The sequence below is a fragment of the Hevea brasiliensis genome, chromosome 12, assembly GCF_030052815.1.
Source record: "Hevea brasiliensis isolate MT/VB/25A 57/8 chromosome 12, ASM3005281v1, whole genome shotgun sequence".
Classification (NCBI taxonomy): domain Eukaryota; kingdom Viridiplantae; phylum Streptophyta; class Magnoliopsida; order Malpighiales; family Euphorbiaceae; genus Hevea; species Hevea brasiliensis.
The window spans coordinates 28,492,041-28,516,954 of NC_079504.1; the positions used below are offsets into that span (position 1 = coordinate 28,492,041).

A 24,914-nucleotide genomic window follows, 5' to 3' on the forward strand; every position below is an offset into this window, starting at 1 on the left:
ATGTGGTCATCTTTGATAGCTAAAGCCAAGGAAGGAGGTCTGGATGTGATAGACACCTACGTATTTTCGAAACTCCACGAGCCACAGCCTGGTCAGGTACGTGCACGTATAACTTAAGGCAAAGTATACTTTAATATCTTGTATTTTGGCTCTTTTAGTATTAAGAGTATATATTTTATTTTGTTTCAATTAAGAATACATCGTAAAAGACAAATTACTAATAATATTAAATGAAACTGATGTACTATGCATTAGGTGGTAATGATGTGACATGCCACGTCAATGCCACATCATACATGACACTATGTCAGCACTATATTATCAAATTTTACGTCATAAATCATTTTGTTACCTAATTACAAAGAGTTGAAAGTATGTGTCTTAAATTGTACTATAAGACTTGTACTTTCATTTTTTTTACACTTATATGATAAAATAAATTATGACATAAAATTTAATGACACGAAGTTGACGTAACACTCATGTATGACATGATATTGCCGTGGTAAGACATGTCATCACTAAATCATGCATAACATCACATTAGCATATAACATTAGCATTATTTAATACTGTTAGGTATTTGTCCTCATGAATAAAAGGAACTAAAATTCTTATGAATAAAAGGAACTAAAATTTTTATCTTTAATTGAAACAAAACAAAATACATATCTTTAATACTAAAAGACTAAAGTACAGGGTACTAAAGTATATTTTACCCTATAACTTATTCATTATTTTTTTTTCCTTTTACAATTGTAATTTTTAAAGAGGCAGATTTTCAAATTTTAAAATCTTGATTTTCTGCTCAGTGAATTAATATAGTTTTGTATTCAATTACAAATGCAGTATGATTTCAGTGGAAGACGTGACATTGTAAGATTTATTAAGGAAGTCCAAGCGCAAGGCCTCTACGTTTGTCTTAGGATTGGACCCTTTATTGAGGCTGAATGGTCCTACGGGTAAAACACACTTCCTAATTTAATTAAAACTAATCGAAAATATTTTTTATTATAATATTATATTTTATAAACGTTAAATGTTCAATTTTATCATATTCATTTTAGCATATTTTCAATTTTTTTAAATTAATTCAGAAGTTATAATTTAAGTTCAATTAAATTCTAAAATTAAAATTTTAAACTAAATTTCTTGATTTAATTTAAAAATTAAAAATCTTAATTTCTTAATTTTTTTATTTTTAGATTAAATTGAGTTTAAAATTAAAATTTATTATCTAATTTAGAAAAAAAATTGAAAATAAATTAAATTAAATACTATCAATAAATACAGGGATAAAATTGAATATTAAGTCATTTTACAAAGCACGTACTAAACTAATTTCAGGAAAAATAAATGACAAGATATGTATGATCATGGAATTGTTGCAGAGGGCTACCATTCTGGCTGCATGACATCTCAGGCATTGTTTATAGATCAGATAATGAGCCTTTCAAGGTTCAGATGCAAAATTTTACAACAACAATATATATGCTTCACAAGGAGGCCCAATTATATTATCACAGGTTCAATTTCAGATTAATATATATAAATATATTGAGAAATAATTGGGTTTTAATTAATTTTTCATTTTCTTATGTGCATATAATTAAGTAGATTGAAAATGAGTATGGAACGGTGGAAAAATCATATGGTGAGGAAGGGCCAAAATATGTTCAATGGGCTGCCCAAATGGCTGTTGCGCTTAACACTGGAGTGCCATGGGTTATGTGCAAACAAAACGATGCTCCTGATCCTGTGGTAAAAGGCCATTCTTTTTTTTTTTTTTAATTTTTATAAATTATTATAGTTTCTTATGCTTGTGATTAAAGTAGTGCAGCTCTTGTAAGAATTTTCATGAATTAAAATGGCTTACTATAAGTACTTTTTTTAAATAAAAAATATTTTTTTTAGAGAAAAGCACACTTTAGTGCTTGTGATTTGAGGTTTTTTTTTTGTTTTGCACTAATGGATCTGTAGTATTACATTATTAGCCATTACGAATAAAATTACTAAATAGTATCACTGTATATTGATATAATAAATCTTCTTGTAAATTTAAATTGCCCAAAAAATGAAATCCCATTTATTTATATAATAATTTACCTATCAATTTTCTTACAATAAATATAAATGTTAGCATATTTTATTTTCTTTTTTGATGACATTCAGTCAAATATGTGAGATTCATTTGCCGCGCTCTCTTAAAAGTATAGGAACATTATCAATTTTATCTTCAAATGCTAATGGTAAAATAACACAAAATCTTAAGTGTAAAAAAGAAAATCTCAAAAATCATATATTTTTTCCTTTTTTTTAATCTGTCTTTATAAGATTGGATCATATGAACGTACACATGAATTGGGCTTTTGACATTTCAGATAAATGCATGCAACGGAATGAGATGTGGAGAGACATTTGTCGGGCCTAACTCGCCCAATAAGCCTGCAATTTGGACTGAGAATTGGACTACTCGGTATGCATATGTACCACTTCTTAAGCCCAATTCAGTTCAAATTTAATAAATTTTTGTATTTATTTGGTAAAAATAAATTTAGTTTAAATTCAAATTTTAATTAAAGTTAAATTAAATATATGTGTTTGTGTGTTGATTTAATTATTGATGGATGAATTTAGTATAATGGAATAGAATGAGAATAAAACTATTATTCAATATTGATTAGCTTTTTCTAGATTTGATTTAAATTTAAAATTGAGTACTATTTCATGGAATTACAATTTTATAATTTTAAATAAATGGCTAATAATTATTATATAAAATAAATATCTTTTAAATTAGCTAGTATGATACAATATTGAAAAATATAGAAGTAAACAATAATTATTCTGTAATCATAAGACTATTCAAATCCTACCTTATTGCATCACTTTTTTCTCATAGGTATGTAATAAATGGCGAGAATATACGCAAGAGAGCTGTGGAGGACATTGCATTTCATGTTACCCTATTCATCATTGCAAAGAATGGAAGCTTTGTCAACTATTACATGGTAAATCATAGTTTTTTCACAATAAATTATATGACATTTCTGTTGAGCCATTTTGGTGTAAAAAAATTTCAGTATCATGGGGGAACCAATTTTGGAAGGACAGCTTCTGAGTTTATTCCAGCTAGCTATTATGATCTGGCACCCCTTGATGAGTATGGTATGTGTTCTCTGTATCAACTTTTGTGCCTTTTATCTTAATGCTAATTTTTCTGTTTACTAATGAACACACTTAATGATGATTTTAGGATTGATAAGGCAGCCTAAATGGGGTCATCTAAAGGAACTGCATGCTGCAATTAAGCTGAGTTTAACTCCTTTACTTTCAGGAGTGCAAATGAACATCTCTCTAAGCCAGCAGCAACAGGTAAGGACACCGAGAGCTGGGAAGAACGCGAACTTTCTTTTCTTTTAATTAATTGGTTTAAAATGTTAATAATTTAATTGTTTATGTGCAGGCCTATGTGTTTACTGGACAAGCAGGAGAATGTGCAGCCTTTCTGGTCAACAGTGACACAGAAAATAGTGCTTCTGTGCAATTCCAAAATGCTTCATATGATCTGCCTCCAAAATCTATAAGCATCTTACCTGACTGCAAAAATGTTGCCTTCAATACTGCCAAGGCATGTCAAATCTGCGTTATCTGCAGTCTCTTTGTAAATTAATGATAAAGCAGAAACTCTCAAGTACTAGGAACGCCCTTTAATTAATTAATTATTTGGTTTCAGAGGAAATATGTTGCAGTTTTTTCTTGCATTTACCCGTCACCTCAATGGTCTGCTTCTTGCAAAATGTCTTGAAGCAGGTAAGCACTCAGTACACTACAAGAAGTATGGTAAGAAACAGTTTGCTGGATGGTGCACAAACGTGGGAAGAATTCCATGAAGCTATTGTCAACTTTGATGAAACCTCAATAAAATCAGAAACTCTATTGGAGCAAATGAGTGCTACCAAAGATGCTTCTGATTATCTTTGGTACACTTTCAGGTAAAGCCACAAATGATCACAGTCACCATATTTAATATTCAATTTTCTCACATAAATAAAGAATTTATATTAGTTTTAAGGGATTGCTTTTGTAATTTTTTTTTTATTCTTTTTCTTTTGGTTAATAGATTTCAGCAAGAATCATCCGATACCAAAGCAGTACTGAATGTGGGATCTCTTGGCCATGTTCTGCATGCATTTGTCAATGGTCAAGCAGTAGGTGGGTTTGTTTGTACATTGTTTGCTTGGCTACCGTGTCAAATCTCAGCAGGATTTAAGCAGAATTCTTTTTTTTTTTTCCCCCGTAGGATATGCTCAAGGAAGTCATAAAAACCCAGAGTTCAACCTGCAGAGCACAGTATCTTTGAGTGCAGGGATTAACAATGTTTCCTTGCTAAGTGTGATGGTTGGATTGCCGGTACTATCAAATCTCATGCCTCTCCAAATTTTGCACATCATAACCTTATTTGAGCAATTTTGATGTTAGGGTTTAATTCAAATCTATTCATGCAATTTACGAAATAAACTTTCTGCTCAATTCAAATTTTATCCACTTCTGGTTTAAAGGATTCAGGAGCACATATGGAGAGAAGGGCTGCTGGACTAAGGAGAGTAACGATTCAAGATAATCAGGGTAATAAGAATTTTACCAACTATTCATGGGGATATCAGGTATTGTTTTTTGCACACCAACTCAAGATTCTCTTGTCCTAATAATCCCTAAACGTTCCTGGTTCTACATTCTTTACTAGTTATCATTTGAAGCAGGCAGGATTACTGGGTGAGAAGTTGCAAATTTACACAGAACAAGGCTCAAGCCGAATCCAGTGGGCAAAGTTTTCCAATGCTCAAAGTCCACTGACATGGTATAAGGTACTAATGCTCCATTAGTATTTCTGCCCATGTTGAGAAGCATTCCAACCATTATGCTAAATCTGCAGGCTCAAATCTTGTTGTTTAACTAGACTCTTTTGATCTCTAATCTAGTGGGTTGCCTGTGTGGCAGGCATTGTTTAATGCACCTCCAGGAGATGTGCCGGTTGCTGTAAACCTTGGTTCCATGGGAAAGGGTGAAGCTTGGGTTAACGGCTACAGCATTGGAAGATATTGGCCCTCATATCGCTCACCAGATGGATCTTCACAAATATGGTGCATAATTTATAAAACCTGAAGGCTGTACATTTTGGCTTTTTTAGCCACTAATTTGTTATCTGACTGAATTTTGCTACTTATAGGTACAATGTGCCACGATCTTTCCTCAAACCTACAGGAAACCTGTTAGTTCTCTTGGAAGAAGTGGGTGGGAATCCCCTGCAAATCTCAGTGGACACTGCCTCAATCTCACAAGTATGCAGTTATGTGACTACTTCTCATCTTCCCCCTGTATCTTCATGGGTAGGATATGATCAGAAAACTAAAGCATATATGAAGATAAAGAGCAGAAGACCAATAGTTCAGTTGGGTTGCCCTTCAAATAGCAAGATTTCCAATATTGCATTTGCAAGCTATGGAACTCCACTTGGTAACTGTACTGCTACTTATGCAGTTGGCAATTGTCATTCCTATTCTTCAAAAGCCATTGTTGAAAAGGTGATGAGTCCTTTCTTTCACTCCCTTATGTCATAATTGAATCAATTGTAATTCTCACCAGATTTACTATTTCTTTGCTGACTTGTGATTGCCTATTCTGCTATAACTTTCCAGGCATGTCTGGGGAAAATGAATTGTTCAATTCCTGTATCAACCGGATATTTTGGTGGTGATCCATGTTCAGCCAATGAAAAATCTTTGCTGGTTGTTGCAGAATGCAGATAAGAGCAGCAAATCTCATACCATTCCTTAGCTGGAATGATTTAGGATTACCTTTATGCAATTTTTTTCCTTTCTTCTTGAGGATAATGCTTGTGTGCATTTAAATTTCATTTTAAAGAAATTAATTTTCTGTAACCCATTTACAGATTTTAGTTTATTAGAATCAAAGGAGACATTGTCCTTCACTGATTTTATTCAATTGGAAATTCAGGAAATTAATTTGAAAAACTTTTGATGGTCACTTACTAATGTTAGTTCTTCATTGCTAATTTCATTGTGTGAAACATCAACATTTCATGTGCTTAATTGGATTCAACATTATTGGACTGGGCCCAAAACAAAGTGGACCAGAATTCTCAAGAAAGAAGTTGAACTAAGGAAAGGAAATTAAGGTTTTATTTGTTCGGTGAAAAATAATTTATATATAAATTTTATATTATTTAGTTATAATATTAAATTAATATTACGTGTTTATTTTATATATGTATAAATATTTTTATATTTTAATAAGATTATCAAAATTTAAAAAATAAAAAATAGATTTTTCTTAAAAAAATTAAATTATTTTTCTTAAAAGTAATTTAATTTTCTCTTTAATTAAAAAAATATTTTTCATTAATCTATTTTTCTGAGTACACCAAACACTAAAAAATATAAAATAAATATTTTTTGTAAAATAATTGGAATCTAAATGAAAAAGTAATCCAACATGGACTGCAAAACTATGTTAGCTTTTTTTTTTTTTTTTTTTTTATAATTCACGCTAATTGAAAGTCGAATTTAAAATCTCACAATTCTAAAAATAATTTTAATAACACTAATTTAAAGGTTATTAATACTATATTTTTCATATATTATACATTAAATTTACTTTTTAGTTTAATTATAAACAAGTCATTAATTAAAAAATAAAATAAAGAATTAAGAAAATTAGAAATATTAAAATAAAAAAAGTATGGTATAAATTGACATATTAATTTAATTAATCTTTATAACAAAACTACATTGCTTTCATAAGGAGTAATGAATGTTTCTACCAACTTCCCAAAACAGAAAAATTAGAGAATTAGAAATACAGTTGACAGGAAATTGCTTAATGGAATGGTAGATAAATGGGCCAACCATCAAATTGCTCAATATTTTAGCCTTAAAGGAATGCCATCTACCAATAATTTCTACCAGCAGCAACTACTCCTTCAAATAAATAAACAAATAGAGGGTGTATCTTTGTCTTTATAACACATGATAAGAGAGAAGGATAGGATAAGTCACCCATGCAATGCTATTTTTCTGATCCCAAAGATCCATTACAGAGAAAAAGGTGATATATCTGAAAAAGAAAAGACAAAAAAAAATAGGGTTGTGAATCTTTTAAAATATTAAAAATTGCAACATCACATAAGTGATAGCCCCACTCAGTTTGATTAGGACAAATGTAGAAAACATGTGTACTCAACTTCTGATGAAAATTAGTGGTGCTTAATTAGTTTGCACCATATGTGGTCTTCACTCATTTTCTAATTTTTAAATTTTATTTTTATATTTTACTTTCATTTTTTAATTTTAATTTATTATTAAAAAAATTTTAAACTTTAATTTTATTTCATAAAAATCTCTTTAATCTTGTATTGCAGGTTTCTAAGTAAAAAAACAATGAAATTATATTTTTTATTTTTTTTCTTCACACTTAAAAAATATTATCTATTTCAATCATTATCTACCTGGATTTATCATAAAAATATTAATGGTATTACAATAATTTATTTTTTGAAAATTTAGAATAAAAAGTGTTAAAATTATATTTATAAATATTATACTATACTTTAGAGAAATTTTTTTAATCTAAAAATTTGCCATATTATAGGTTAGAAGAATTTTTTGTAAAATAAAATTAAAGTTTAGAGATTTATTAGTAATAAATTGAAGTTAAAAGATAAAAATAAAATATAAGACAAAGTTTAGAGTTGGATTATAAAATTTATCTCATTCTCTCCCATGGCTTCTATTCAAGTAAAACTTGAACATAAGGACTGAAAATTTTGGCAAATTATAAGAATAAGTATACTGAGTACTAATTAGAAAAAGCAGATGAACTGTGAATTTAAAAAAAAATGGTACTCATACCTTTATAGGTAAAGGTGTAGATGTACTTAATAATTTTTTTTTTTTTTAGGTTTTTCTATATTTTAATTTCACATTGCCATTAACGAAATGGACGTGTTTTATGATTCTTATTTTCTTTAACCTAATCAAACAAGGAAAGAAACTTTTGGAGTGGATTGTGGATTTCTTAAACATATGGGTTTTAAATGTTTTACACTATATGAGATTGCTGTATGCTTAAATATATGACTCAATTCGTTTTAAATTATATGAAGGAAAAATGTAATTCAAAGCAACTATTTTAAATTATATGAGCATGTAAAATTTAAATAATAAAAAGCAAAAATAATTAATAAACTCTAATTTGCTTTAGTTTAACTTTTAATTTATTATAATTAAGCTTACTTTATTTGCTAACAATTTAAAATATATATATATATATATATATATATATATATATATATATATATATATATATATATATATATATATATTTAAGTATTATATTTAATTAAAATAATTATTTTTATTTCTTAATTTCTTTTTAAATAAATTTTTTTATTATTTTTTTATAAAATTCATCAATTTAAGTGTTTTGGTACATAAGTCTCTGGTGTTTGAATTAAAAAAAAATCCTCTTCACTTTCTACAGCTTCTCACAGCCTCAAAGCCTTCATCTTAATGGACAACATTTGAGGAAGGTAGAGAATTTTTATTGATTGAAACGTTTTTTTCTTTTTTCAATACAGCTCAACGGCCCTCAAACACCAACTAAAGTTACTGTTTATATGATTATGATTGTTAATTTCAATAAAAAAAAAAAAAGTTATCATGATTGTTGGCTTGTTGCTTTCAAACAAGACCATTACTAACCCCATTACTAACTAATTAGTAATTATAATTAAATCCCAATTAAACTCAACACCTAAACATGATGGCCAGCTACTTTAAAACTGAAATACCAAAACCTTAGGAATATAACTTTAAAAATCCAGTAATATGTCAATAAAGGTAGTAGAGCCTATTTGATTTAACCATAACTCATAATTAATAATTGATAGATATTTTGTTAGTTGATTACTGATAATTGATAATTATTCTATTAGTTAACAATTGATAACCGGTAATTGATGATAAGTAATGTATTTTAAGAGTTTAGTAAAACTTTATTTAATTACTGCTAGTGATATATAATAAGAATATATATATATATATATAATTTATTTTGTTATTAAAATAAATATATAGTCATTAATTTATTATTCATATAATTTATTTTATTATTAAAATAAAAATATAATTTTATATATTTTTATTTATTATATCATATTTATTTTATTATTGAAATAGATGAATAAAAACTAAATAATATAAGAAAATAATATATAGAGTACTTTATTTTTAATTTTTACATATCTAATTTAATTTTTTAATAAAATTATATTTTTATCACTTTTATTAAATAACAGCATAAATTAAAAAATTAATGGTTATTTAATGCAATTTATTATTTTATTTTTTAAAATTATAAATTTAACATATTTGATTAAATAAAAAAAATTATAATATCAATATAATAATATTAATTAATAAACTAAATTTTCCTTAAAAAATGTCATGTGACCACTTTTAGAGAAAACATGGTTTGTTTTATAATATAAATAGATTTCAAGTAAGCAGATAATGAATCTTTTCAATTGAACAAGTGAGATCAATTTTTGATATTTAGATTTTCAACTATTAAATTTATACATAGACTTCATTTTTAAAATAAATTTTAATAAATCAACTATTAATAATTTAAAATTATAATTATAATATCAAAAATTGAAATTTATAATTTATAATTAAAATTTAACTGTTTAATTATTAACATTTGATTCCTAATTAATTATCAATTTTCAACAGCCGACAACAACCATTTAACTAACCATTTTCATAATCTCTTGTTCTTGAAGACTAACTTAAGGTAATGACGACATGAGATATGAATTTATGTCCGGGATTGAATATTCCTTTGCTAATATCAAAGAGAAAGAAAGAGGCACCAATAAATATTGGGTAGAGTAATAAAACTAACTATGCTCATATGAAGAGAATTCATATTCGATTTTTGGAAAAACTATTATTAGGAGGGATATTCATAAATCTCAAAATGATTAATTTTATGTGGATCATAAAATGGACATAAAAAATTTCCTAATGTACCCAAAAAAAAAGAGAGAGAAAGAGAGAGGCAATATGGAGCATTAGATGGTTGAATTCATGTAAGGGGTATTATGGTTGGTCTTTCTTCATCTTTAATGTATAAGAAGTAGGAGGTCTCAAATTTGAATCTCCTCATTTACTTATTATAAGATAATTCATCTTTTTTCTTTTTGTGATGGGGTTTTTGGCACCCTTACTGCAGTGAAGATAGAACTGTGAATTTTTATATGGAGAGATCGGAGCAAATAAGAAGTTTTCTTATATAAATAATTCAATTTAATGCTGATAAAGGGAGATGTTTATCTGTCATTATGCAGCTAATCTATTATTATTCGGTCTATTTAACTTCCATTGAATTAAAAAAAAAAAAGTGATAAAAGAAAGTGTGAATAGAGGTGCTAATCATGGAGTAGTTTAAATAGTTTTTTTTTTTTTTTTTTTTAATCTTGAAGATATAGGGATAGAGAAGTTTAGAGTTTGAATATCTCTGTCTACATATTTTAAAATTATTCTAAACTTGTTCAGTTTTATGATGGAAAAGAGAAATCGTTATATTTTACTGTATAATTTATTAATTATTATTAAATTCATTGTGCATCCATTCTATTAAGAGCAAAAAAAAAAAAAGGTATGAACATGGCATGAAAGTATATACAGGTGAAGGTGATGGCTGAGAGCTGTTTTTTGCCCTTATCTTGCTTTTAGCACATTCTCTTGTCCCAAGCAAACACATTTATTTCAGTCCTGTATGGTTGAATTTTTTTATTTTCTTTCCATGCCATTCCAATAATGCAAGAAACTTTTGTCTGGGATATATATATATATATATATATATATATATGAGAATTGTAAAAATTTAGAATAAAAAAATTGAGTTAGGGCCCTAATTGAAATTAAATTAATAAAAAAATAAAAAGGAATTGATTTTGGCCTATATGTAATATTAATTACTTGACAAAATCTTACATGTATTGCTGTAATTTTAAATTAATATTATATATTTATATAATACATATATAAATATTTTTATATTTTAATAAAATTGTCAAGTTTAAAAAATATTTGTCTTTTTTAAAAATAAAAAGTTATTTTCCTTAAAAAATTTAGTTTTCTTTTTAATTAAAAAATATTTTTTTATTAACCCATTTCTAAGTATATCAAATACTAGAAAATATGAAAAATATTTTCTAGAAAATTAATTTTTACAAAATAAGCGAAACTTTAGTTTGAATTTGATTTTTTAATAGATTTTAAATATGAAAATTGAAATATATATATACATTAACTTTCAAATAGACTAAATTAAATATTATATTTTGGAGAATTGCAAAAGAATGAATACAGCTCAGCTATGTCCAAATTATGGAAATATCCAAAGCAAAGCAACAGCTACAGCTGGAAGCCCACATCTTAATTAAGATTTTGCCCCCACGCAATTATATTTGGTGTCCATTGCTCTGCTAGTTGGTTGGAGGTCACTGCCTTGTCAATTTCCCATATACACTCTAACATGTGCTTTGCTTTTTGTGAGATACTGAACATTTTTAAATTTACATCAAAATAAATTTGGGAATTTTTTTTAATTTTTAGAGTAAATTCTGAACTTTTTCTGTAAAATATTTTGTAAATTTTTAAAGTTTGAAGAAATATATTAAACAAAAATGCTACACAACTCAAATTGAGCTAGCTCAAAATGGCATATTGGTAATTAAATTGAAATTTATTACCATTTTACCCTTTTAAGATATAAGCCATTTAGGGTGACTTGTGAGCCATTTAGCTCATTTATAAGCCACTTGACTATAAAGTCTGTTTATTTAATATCTACTCACCAAACAATATTTTTCAATGTCAAATTAAGATGTTTGCAACTGTTAGAACTCTAAAAATTGAAAGTTTCCATGAAAACTCTTTATGACTATAACCTACTTCATGGCTTATGGAGATGAATAACCTTCATTCTTCCATTCATCAAACTTTCATATCCTGCTGTACTCTCAAAATATGAGGGTCACAAGCAATAGAAGAAAAGAAAAATTTCATGTTGTCTTCCATGGTCTTCAACCTGGGATTTACACCTCATGGCAAGAATGCGCCCAACTTATTATTGGTGTAAGCAGGAGCTTGTACAAATCATATGACACAATGGAGAAGGCCTTGCATGCATTCAATCATGCTAACAATCTGCCTATGAATTCATATCGTGATGGTGATGGAATGTCTCTTATTGCTTCATCTGGAATCTCAACAACTTTGGGTAATGAAGAGCCATGTCAACAATATCTTTCGACAATCAATATGGAGTCAAAGAAACCCTTAACGTTTAGAAAGGAAGACCCACGTGAAGAATCTCCTTCAATAAGTAATCTACAGTTAAGAAATATAGAGTCCAAAAATTTGGATTATATTGCTTTTTTCTACGGATTTATTGCTGGGATCATTTTGGGGGTTTTATTCGAATGTTACTTGATGTAGTTTATAGTGACTGGAAAAAACTGAAGTGATTACCCTTTTGATGTGTTATCTTAAAGCCTAATGTATATATTAGTATATTTAAATTATGAAATTGTTTTGGTGGATTAAAGATTTTGTCATGATATTTTCTCATTTTCTATAAATATTTAATTGTGGTATGACTTCCTTAAATTTAAAATATCTGCAAAAATTTTGCAAATTGTGTTTCTTTATTTTTTTTACAATCAAAATGATTTGAATTACAATGCCAAAGAAGCATAGGAGATTATACGACAATTCAAAATTGCTTGCATAAAATGAAGCAAGTTACAAGGACAACAATTGTAAAAAAAAAATATGATAGCCACGTATATTGCAACTAAATTAGCTTTCCTATTTACTGAGGAGAAAGCAATATGAGAAAAGTCTAGCATGTGGTTCTTGGGTGTATGAATAGGAGCCTTGATTTCCCATGAAATAGTTGCATGAGGATCATGGAGTCCTAAAACAAAATTACCGAATATATTTGAAGGATGGCCTTACTAACCCTTCTTGTTGAATCATGGAGGGCTATAGCTTTTAGATTTTAAGGTCTTAGTTTTATATTTACATATAACATTTAGAGTTTCAAATCTTTATCTTTATAAAACATAATCATTTTTCATGTTTGAGTAAAATAAGACATTATTTAACACAAAATGGAACATAGCTCTTCATTAACAAAAAAGTAAACACAAAAACAACACAAATGAAACATGATAATAGAGAAACATGACAAGGGAATAAGATAAACAAGATAACAAGCTAATTTTTTAAGCATAACCATAGATAACAAAATATATCCACGAAACATAGAACTAGAAAATAAATCATTTCCATAGCTTCACACAAGACACCAACTTGACACATTCTTTATTCAGCATGAGGTAATGACTCAACACCAAGTAATGATTGAGCAGATGCTGAGGTATCAGAGATGACAATAACATTGTTGTCATAGTTTGTTGTATTTCCATTTGTTTGAGGCAACTTAAGGAAGATATCATAAGACTTCAAGAGTGGTGGCTCATCCAATAAGGTGGCAGTGATGTATTCCTTACCTAGATCAAGAACCAATCTTTTCAGTAGCTGATTCACTTTAGTTTTTAGCTCTTCCAACTATTGCTTAGTGCTATTGTACATTGTTTCCAGCGTTGCAAGAGATGCAGGCAAGTTAATGGACCTCATAATCCTTCTTTGTGGTGTTGTATCCATGGGAAAGAATTGAGCTAATAAATGTACTTAGATTGCTACCACTAAACTCAGTTAATCTCCATATATATATGTTGAACGTGGAGACTTTTACATTGGGAATGAATGTTTCATTGTTTAACATGAGATTTAATAAGACACGTTGGTGGCTAGAGTAAAGTAGATCTCATATAGGGTTTTTAGCTTAGTTTAATGTGCATGCATGCTAGACTTGCAATGGACATTCATTGTGGTGGATATATTGATTCTATTTTAATGAGTATGCTTATGAGAAACAGATCACGAAAAAGTTGTTTTGTTGATTGTGTTGGCTTATTCATTCTATGGTTATGAGATTGTTTTATCTATTTTTTGTCAAGTGTCCTTAGGTTGTTTGTCATCCACTTGTTTGCTTTTCTCATCATGTCAGCTTGTTGGTGTGTACTTGCTTCTTCTAATTTGGTCGAGTCTCTGTTATTGTTGGTTGCATTTGGTGTGCTCTATTGGGTTGTTTTAAAATTATGGTGGTTTACCTGGTTGTGGTTGTTGTTTTATGTGCCTTTTATGCTAGGCTTTAGTTCAGTATTCTTCTACAATCTTTGCTTCAGGAGATATTTAACACCACTTTCAAATTAGATAAAGAAATGCTGATAAAATGCCCAATAAGCAGATGGTGCTCTTGGTGCTTTATAGTAAATAAGTAGAAAAATTATAGTTTTTCAATTATTATGCTTTACTAACATAAGCAATGGATTATCTGGTTATAAAAGAAAAGGAAGAACATTAGAAGCAACAACAATAGTTATTTATAATGTTTGACATTGATATTAAAAAACAAAGGAAAACAGAGCATAATGTCTTATGAAAGATAGTTTAAAAACCCATCACATCCAACTAAAATAACCCTATTGTCCCTTAGCCAAGCAAAGAAAACATACAAGGCCAAAATAAGATAGTTTAAACGCACTTGAAGATACTACCCAGATCTTGTAATTACAGTATTGAAAATAACCCTATCATCATTAGCAGCCACATCCAACATAAAGTCCACCTCATCATCTTCTGCCAACTGGTTTTCATGCACAAACACATTCCAACCCTTTTCAAATTTGGCCTTCTTGAACACTCCATCTTTACTAAACCGAGTGACATAATGAACTATCCATTTTTTACCAACAGTTCCATGTATGTCAACCAACATGTCACCCAAGCCAAGGAATTCCTTTGCAAATTGTATTGGAATATTCTAGTAAATAACAGAAGCAAAAAATATGAGTGATGTATTAGTTTTAGAATAGATAATGTTGTAAATATGGAATGTGAAAATAATAAATATAAGTTTTTGGGAATTTCCTCTGGGATTTAACATTTACTTTTGGTATATGATCAAAACCAGTAAACAGATTAACAACAATATTTGAAAGTCACCCAGTAGCAAAGTTTAGTTTTTTTTTTTTAATTGTCAACAAAGAGATAAATTTATTTTAAACAAATGCGTAGTAGAAAGCAAAAAGAAACACTAGGTTTTAAAAAAATAAAGTTTTGCAGCAAAAGAAAGCATGTCTATTTGTTCCAGTCAATAACACAAAATAGAAGACTTATAAAAGAAAAATAAATATACCACTTTATACTTCCAATCATAGGTGTTCATCACAGACACAAAGTTGGGCTGAATTGTAAGTGATTCAGAATCAGAATCGTTGTTTAGGTTCTCTACAAAAGACACGACATTTAGTTAAAAAAAATACACATATAATGCGAATAAAGGAATTTTTGCTCCCTAGTTTCCATTGAAAAAAATTATAGATAATGCGAAAAAGAACTACCTATTACATCATCATCATCTGAAGAAATTTGCAAGACCTCTCAAATTGGTGGATTTCCATGTCAATCTCAGCTCCTGATTTATCGAACATCAAAATCTCAAGCACTAATTCACTAATGGCCTTAAATACGATGCAAAATTTCTCTTTCAATTTGTAGTGTTTAATTAGTTCAGCAACACCCTTGGAGATAAAACTTTCCATCACCCTTATCTACTCCAACTGCAACCTGCCATGAGTGACCTTCCAAACCCTTAACAGATAGGGTTACCATGTCAAATTTAAATACATTGAGCATTTCAATCACATGATTTGGGACCTTCTATAAGAGGTACAAAACATAGATGACAATCAGACAAAGGGAGATTATGTTTGTAAAAGAAAATTATGTAAAAGATAGTTTGAGAAAAAAAAAGATGAAGATGCCTTACAATCCTCTTGGTGTTGCCTTCAACAATGAAATAGAACCCATATTTTATTGCCATGGCACTATATGCTCTATTGGAATTGAGAAACCGTAGAATGATAATAGGGAGAGAGTAGAGATAAGAGATGAGTTATGGTGGTTCTATCTCCAAAAGCAAGGGAATTGCGTTATTCAATCCCATTAATATCTTTGATTTAATGCTATGGAAAATATGCAAATATAGAGATATTGTATACTATAAGTTATGACATATAATATGTTTGTTATAAGATAAGAGATATTGATTTTTAATGATAAGTTATACTATAAGTTATATTTATTTTTTTAACTTGAAATATGATATAAATTTGATATATATTAATTTGAGTGAAGTAAATAGCATTTCAAAAATGAAATTAAATATTATAACAATAAATATTAATATTAAAGTAACTATCATATTAAAATTGGTTTGAAATTTAATAGTGGTGGTGGAGTGATAATGATGGAGGTGCTAGATTAGTGTGGGTAGGGTAACGGTCAAACTAGTTATATTTATATTTTTTCAATATATAAAATATTGAAATACGTTATAAATTTCAATATATAAATTATATATATCAATTTAAGAATATATATTAAATTATTTAATAGTGGTGGTGGAGTGATAGTGGCGGTGGTGGAGTGGTGTTGTTGAAGTAGTGATGGTAGTGTGATAGTGGCGGCAACGTTGGTGGTGGTGGTGGTGGTAGTGGTGGAGTGATAGTTGTGGTGTGATAGTGGTGGTGGTGGTGGTGGTGGTAGTGGTGGAGTGATAGTGGTAGTGGTGGTGATGGTGGTGGTAGAGCGATAGTGGTGGTGGTGGTGGTGGTGGAGTGATAGTGATGGTAATAGTTGTGGTGATGGAGATAGAGTAGTGGTGGTGGAGTAATAGTGGTGACAAAGGTGGTGGTGGTGGTGGTGGTGGTGATGGAGTGGTGGTGGAGTGATAGTGGTAGTGGTGGTGTTGGTGGTAGAATGATAATGGTGGTGGTGATGGAGTCGTGGTGGTGGTGGCAGTGGTGGAGTGATAGTGGTGGTGGTGGCAGTGGTGGAGTGATAGTGGTAGTGGTGGTAGTGTGATAGTGGTGGCAACAGAGGTGGTGGTGGTGGTGGTGATGGAGTGGTGGTAGAGTGATAGTAGTAGTGATGGTGGTAGTGGTAGAGTGATGGTGATGGGGGTGGTAGAGTGGTAGTGATGGTGGTGGTGGTAGAGTGATAGTGGTGGTGGTGGTGGTAATAGAGTAGTGGTGGTGGTGTGATAGTGGTAGTGGTGGTGGTGGTAGTGGAATGATAGCGGTAGTGGTGGTGATGGTGGTGGTAGAGCAATAGTGGTGGTGGTGGTGGTGGTGGTGGAGTGATGGTGATGGTAGTAGTTGTGGTGATGGAGATGGAGTGGTGGTGGTGGAGTAATAGTGGTGACAGAGGTGGTGGTGGTGGTGATAGCGTGGTGGTGGTGGTTATGGAGTGGTGGTGGAGTGATAGTGGTAGTGGTGGTGTTGGTGGTAGAATGATAATGGCGGTGGTGGTAGTGTGATAGTGGTGGCAACAGAGGTAGTGGTGGAGTGATAGTGGTAGTGGTGGTGTTGGTGGTAGAATGATAATGGTGGTGGTGATGGAGTCGTGGTGGTGGCGACGGTGGTGGAGTGATAGTGGTGGTGGTGGTAGTGTGATAGTGGTGGCAACAGAGTTGGTGGTAGTGGTGGTGATGGAGTGGTGGTGGAGTGATAGTGGTAGTGGTAGAATGATAATGGTGGTGGTGATGGAGTCGTGGTGGCGGTGGCGGTGGTGGAGTGATAGTGTTGGTGGTGGCAGTGTGATAGTGGTGGCAATAGAGGTGGTGGTGATGGAGCAGTGGTAGAGTGATAGTAGTAGTGGTGGGGTTGGTGGTAGAATGATAGTGCTAGTGGTGATGGAGTGGTGGTGGTGGTGGCAGTGGTGGAGTGATAGTAGTGGTGGCAGCGGTGGTGGAGTGATAGTAGTGGTGATGGTGGTGGTGGTGGAATGATAGTGGTAGTGGTGGTGGTGGGGGTGGTGGTAATCGTCATCGTCGTCGTGGTATAGTGATGGTGGTGGTGGTGGTGGTGGTGGTGGTGGCGGTGGAGTAATAGTGGCGGCAGTGCAGTAATAGTGATGATAGTGGCAGTGGTGAGGTGATAATGGTGGTGGAGTAATGATAGTTGTGGTGGTGATGGAGTGGTGGTGGCGGTGGAGTGATAGTGATGGTAGTGGTGGAGTGATAATGGTAGCGATGGTGTTGATGGTGATGGATTAGTGATGTGGTGGTGGAGTGGCGGCATTAGTAGCGGTGGTGATTTGCCAAGTTTGTATTTACATAACAAAAAAATACAAATTTTACAAAATTAATAATATATAGTAATAAATAATTTTTAAAATTAAAAAATATTAAATAATTTCAACCACCACCACTCCATCACTTCCACTATCACTCCACTACCACCAGCACCACCACCACAACCCCCACCACTCCACCACCACCATCACCCTATCACTACCCCCACCACTCCACCAGCACCACCAACACCCTATCACTACCACCTCCACCAACACCACCACCACCAACACCCTATCACCACCCCCACTACTCCATCACCGCCACCACCCCCACCACTCCACCACCACTGCCACCACTATCACACCACCACCACCACCACCACTCTAACATCACCACTCCACCAGCACCGCCACCATCACCACCACCACCATTACACCACTGCTATCAATTTTTAAATCAAATTTAATATGTTATTTACTTTAATGCCATGACTTATTATTGTGAAAATTAATATCAATTTTAATATTCTATTTATTTTACTTAAATTTATGTTTCAATTTTATATAATATAACTTTACTTAAAATAGTATAACATAGCATATTATATAACTTATAGCATATAACTCCAACACCACCACCACCACCACCACCACCACCACCACTGCCACCATCACACCATCACCACCACCACTACTATACTTTAATATATAGATTTATTATTATAAAAATTAATATAAAATTTAATATGGTAATTACTTAACTTTAAATTTCAAATTTATATAAAAGTAATTTTTTTTACAAACATAATATTAATATTTAATTAAAAAATGAAATAATTAAATGCATAATTGGGCGGAGCATTCGAATTTATGCATATTGGTTCGATCAGAATTGAACACAAGTTTTTTTTTGAGAAACCAAACCGACCCATATTGATTCAAAAAAAAAATTGCCCTTAACGCCAACATTTACTTAGTGTGGAGCCATGCATATTCAATACGAAGGGGTTATTAATTCCATTACACATTTCCAATGACAATGTTGGATGTAACACCCCCGTTATATAGCCTGGTATATTTCACTGTTCCGGAGACCGGTGTCGGTCCGGACAATTAATGGGATTAGGGCCACACTTAAGACAACTTGAGAAGCCATAAACACAAATAATTAGTAATGTTTAATTAGTTAACTATAAATAAGAAAAACAAAACATAAGAGGTTAAACGAGCCGAGAGTCACAGCGATGAGTGACCTCCTCGGGAACGACTGCGAAGTCGTTTTAAACTCAAATTTTGAACCATAAAAAGTGAAGCTGCGGTCCTTAGGACCCTTATGAACACAGTGGAAAAGAGAAAATCATGAAAAAGAACTGTTAAGTCGGTCAAATAATTAGGTCGAGGGCGGAAGAAATATTGGATTATTTGCAAACGGGATGAGCAGGCGAGGGCAATTTGGTCAATTGACCCGAGAGTGACTCTGACCTAATCACAAATAAAATCGGAGAAAAGAAAATTTGAATCGAGAATTAAATTAAAGAACTAATAGAAAAAAAAAAGAAAAAGAGATGAAAATGAAAAAAGTCAAAAGTTATGACATCATGCATGATGTCATAACTAAAGTAATAAATTGAATTATTTAATTTGGGAATTAGGGTCTTCCATAAGCCAAAAAAAAAACGTGTAAAGGAAACCAAAGGAAAAAAATTAGGATTTTCTTCTTCCTTGCCACCCCACTTTCCTCCCAAATTCCTCCATGAATGGTCCTCCATTTAAGCTTACATTTAAGCTTAATTTTCTTCACTTAATCCAAATAACTCTCTTAAAAACCACCCTAGAGCTTGTTATTGCAACTTAAGAAGGAGATTACAAGAAGAAAGAAGAATTAAAGATAGGGTTTTGAAGCTTTAACAAAAGGTTAGTATGTTAAATTGTTACTTTTCCATTCAAATGCATGTTTAGGTAATTAAGTGAGCTAATAACTTGATTTAAATGAAACAAATATGGGGAAAGAATTAAATTGAAATTTTGGGCAGCTTGAGAGGAGTGTGGTTTGCATGAATATGATGCAATTGAGTGAGTTTAGAAGCTTTACTTAGTGAAATGATTAACATTAAAATTATTAGAAGTAGTTAAATGCAAGAGTTAGTGAGATTAAGGTTTCAATGCTAGGGTTTATGGACTAAAATTTGGAGAAATGCATAAATGGCATGTTTAACCTATTGTGACATGAAATAATGATCAATTAGGACCAAATAAATTGGATGGGAATGGTGGAAAAATTAGCTAAATTCGTAGGTCAATGGTCATGCTGCTGGCAGCATGACCAAACCACTGAAGGACCAAAACTCAAATTTTACAAGTCCAATTGATATTCCACCAATTGGAGATGAATAGACATAAAAGAGCACAATTTTCATTAAGGAACCATGACCAAAAACTGACCAAAACTTGGTAAAACAATTGACCAAAGTGAATTGATTGCAGGCTGCCCTGCACCAAAACTGACCAAATGAACAGTAACTGTTCATTTGGTCATAACTCGAGCTAGGTAGGTCAAATTGACCTGAAATTTTACCAGCAATTAGATATGATATAGACCTAAAACTTTCATGAAGAACACCAACCCAAATTAGGCCATTAACTCATTCAAATCATCGAGCAAAGTTAAAATTTATGTACTGAAATTCTGCAGATTTTTAGTTGAGCAGCAAAGTTTGGATAGCTATAACTCTCTCTAGAAAACTCGGATTTAGGCGATTCTTGAACCGATGGAAACCTAAGACATAGTACAACATTTCATATGAAGAAAGTGAGACCAAATTATGAACTTAACTTGATCAAACAATTGACCAAAGTTGAACCAAAAATCTGACAGCACCTAAATTGCAGTATGAACAGTGCACGTGAACAGTAAACTTATTTTGGCCATAACTTGAGCTACAAAACTCCGATTGAGGTGATCCAAAAATGAGAATACACTTAAGACAATAAGGAACATTTTCTATGAAGGAAATTTTGTCAAATTCCAACAGTAGATCAACCAATGGAATAGTGCAACTTCGGAAACCAAAATCGAAAATTGGCAATTTTGCCAAAATGACCTAAGCTTTAAACAAATGACGAAAACCAACAAGTTTGGTGACCAAAATGTGGTATGTGGGTGAAGTTGGAGTTCCCATACCTATTAAGCCTTAGAAAGTCAATAATTTGACTTGAATAGTGCAGTGAATAGTAACCCGAAACACAAAATTTCGAGAACGTCGAATTTAACACGTTAGAGTTAGGTAAATGTGAAGCTAAGTTTATTTTGAATTTATTTTAAGTTCTAGTACTGAAACATTGTAAAATTGTGTGTTTCAGTTGAAAAGAATATCGGGAAGGAACCCGAGGAACCGAGTCGAGGCTAAAGGACGACTCGTTTGAGGTTTGTGCACAATATTACTATGCTTTAAAAAAAAAAATTCATTGATTAAATGAATGAAATATGCATTTTATTGTTGCTTTGAATTGTTGAAAGTATTGTGACCTTACTTATGATGTTTTGATTCAAATTGTGAAAATTATTGTGTATATTTGAAATGACAATGTTTAGCAAATTGTTAAGATAAGTTTTAAAACCACAGTATCATGACCATATATTTGAACACCTCACTAGCACGACTAGTGGGGGTAATTAGTTTCGAATTTTGATTCCTTCTCTGGAGAAGTGTTGAGGTGTGCCAGTAGAAGAGGATGTGAATGGATATCCATATATTTGAGCTAGCTAGCCTTGTGACATGATTTCTCTTTAGCCTCTGGCTATCGAGATTCATGTGATTTCTCTTAGCCTCTGCTATTGAGATTCTATTTGTTTGAATTGCATGATTTAAGCGTGGGTTTTATGAAATGTGTTTTGATACTTTGAAATAAACTTGGTTTACATGTAAAATCTTACAATGCATGATTGTATTTAATTTTCATGTTTAGTCAAATTTTTGAATGAATGTGCTTTAAGTTTTGCATAAAGATTATTTTAGTATATTGTGCACTGCGAGTCTTAGTACTCGTGATAGCTTTATTCTTTGTCGCAGATACAGAGATTAGAGGAGCAGCAGACTGAGCTGCTGAGGTGTGTGAAGTCATCAGCTTGAAGTCTTCGGGTATAATTTATACCCTAACTGTAAATATTTCTTTTGATGTATATATTGCACATAAATGTATGGACATGTACATGGGTCTTGAGCAGCTTGTACAAAGTTTGTATAAAAGTTGTAATAAATTTTAGTTTGGACTTCCTGAATGTAAATTTTAGTATGATGAATATATAAATTGTTTATCTTGAATGGAATATGAATAAATGATATTGATGGACAGTATTTTGAAGAAATTATTGAACTTGTGAATTTGAGAAATTGATTGAGATTGAGTTTGAAATTGAAGTAGTGGTTGAGAAAAACTTTTAGAAGTGCTTTTTACAGGTATTCGAAGAACGGTTTTCTCAAAATACAGAGGAAACTCTGTCAAAATTTTTATAAAATTTGCGGAAAACTAAAATGGCCAAAAATATTAATTAGTTTTAATTTCAACTAAATGTTTTAAATACTTATTTGAAATGCTCACTACTTGTCAAAGATAAGAAAATTGTTTTAAAATCCCTTGTAGGGTACTTAATGAGTTATCGGTAGGTGAAGTTCGGTAGTTCATTAGGTATTCTACGGGATCATGTTATGCCTTACAGAGGGGTAAGGTGTGACATTGGACATATCTCTTTGAACAATAAAGATCTTTGAGCCGTCAAAAGTAATTGGCATCTCCAATTTTCAATGGCATGCTCATCCCTTTCCCATGCTCATCATTCAAGTATCACCCTAAAACATATCTACCATCCTAAAACACATCTGATTCACATATCTATCCGTAGTTGTTAGCTGACAAACGAGTATCATACCCTCCTCTCTCAAATCTTTATCTTATCAACCGAAGCAATAATGTTAGACACATTTGAGGTTCATATAACTGAGGATGTAATCAAATTCCAATCCATAGTAAGTGAAACCTTCATCTATCATCTGTTTATGTATGATTCATGTACCTCTTTCAAATCTAAGTTCTTTTGTGTTTGTGTTCTTCCAAGTTAATCCCGTCAAGGTTTTTAAGAGAGAGAATGGACCAATTTCAAGCGACATTTCATTTGCGCACACCATCAAATGAAACCTGGGAAGTGCTAGTCAAAGCAGGGCTAGGAGTATCTATAATTGACAAGGGATTATCAGAATTCATGGATTGCCACAAAGTAGAACTGAGCTATAAATTCATCTTCACTTTCAATCCTCCATATGAATTTAAAGTGGTCATACTCAATTCTGGGGGTAGAGAGATTTACTACCCTAAGAGCATGCAAGAGCAGAACATAGGGCTAACCAATGTTTATCAAAATACAATGCATGCAAATCTAGATACAGGTGAGAAATTTCAATTTTTTTTCTTACCAAATTATATGCTATTCATAAGAATGAATTGTTACGCAATTGTTTAATTATTTGTACTGCCATGTAGATGTTCATGAGAATGAATTGTTACGCAATTGTTTAAATTATTTATACTACCTTGTAGATCATTTGATGTCACAGAACCATGTCAATTCTTCTCAATGGTCATTTAAATTTGTTTGCAAGAATTACGATTGGAAATATAAAGTGGTATGCTTTACTATCATTTGTAGTACATTAATTTTCTGTATACACAATTTCAATTGGATTTTTTTTTATTACTTCTAATGGTGTCAACTTTATTTTAAAAGGATATCCCTGCACTTGAAGCTGTGCAATTTATTGGATGAGACAGAACCACAATCATTGTGTGGAAGCTGCCTAAACCTGGACAAAGATTAGATCATCCCATGCCATTTAAACTTGGGTATGTTTGTACAGAGCAGACATCCAGACGTGGACAGAAGCCAAAACTAAGAGCAAGAATTGCAAAGGGATGGGTTCGGTTTGTTAGATTCTATGGACTAGAGAAAGGCGATGAGTGCACCTTCATCCAATCAGCTATGGACAGATCAAGCTTCTCCATTTCTGTCATTCGCATGGGTCATCATATTTAAATTGTTACTATTTTCAACTTTTAATGGTTCATTTGATGGACCAGTGCCAATGGTTTTTTTTTTTTTTGGTTATTATTGAGCACTTTAAGTGTGTTATTTTGTTAAAAACAATGAAATATCCTTTTTAATTTTGTTGATATGGTAGCTCTCTATCAATGAAAAGGAAATGCTGTTTGGCACAAAAAAAAATGTCACAAATGGCACAAATGGATGTAAATTGTCTAACTCACCCTCCATGTGAATGGAGGGAATATTGGACGGGAAAATGGTGAACAAATCTTGGCTCCATTGTTTTACCAAGGGCACGCCATTGTAAAAAAATCATGTTCGAAGGGCCAGAAATATTATTGTATCAGTTGTGATAGGGGAAGAAAATCAAATGCTAATAAGTCATAAAAAATTATTGAATTATATTATTAACACCACTTCACTACTATTAGAATAATCACCAATACGACCACCAA

At 31.4% G+C, this 24,914-nt stretch overlaps 1 long non-coding RNA gene and 1 pseudogene across 1 annotated transcript; both read left to right on the forward strand.

Moving 5' to 3' along the window:
- Positions 1-6,048, forward strand: LOC131171159 (beta-galactosidase 16-like; annotated as a pseudogene).
- Positions 6,049-20,041: 13,993 nt separating this feature from the next.
- LOC131171089 (uncharacterized) lies at positions 20,042-22,685 on the forward strand. Its single transcript, XR_009141825.1, has 3 exons — positions 20,042-20,279; positions 21,726-21,789; positions 22,436-22,685. It is a non-coding gene; the product is annotated as an uncharacterized LOC131171089 (long non-coding RNA).
- Positions 22,686-24,914: the final 2,229 nt, after the last annotated feature.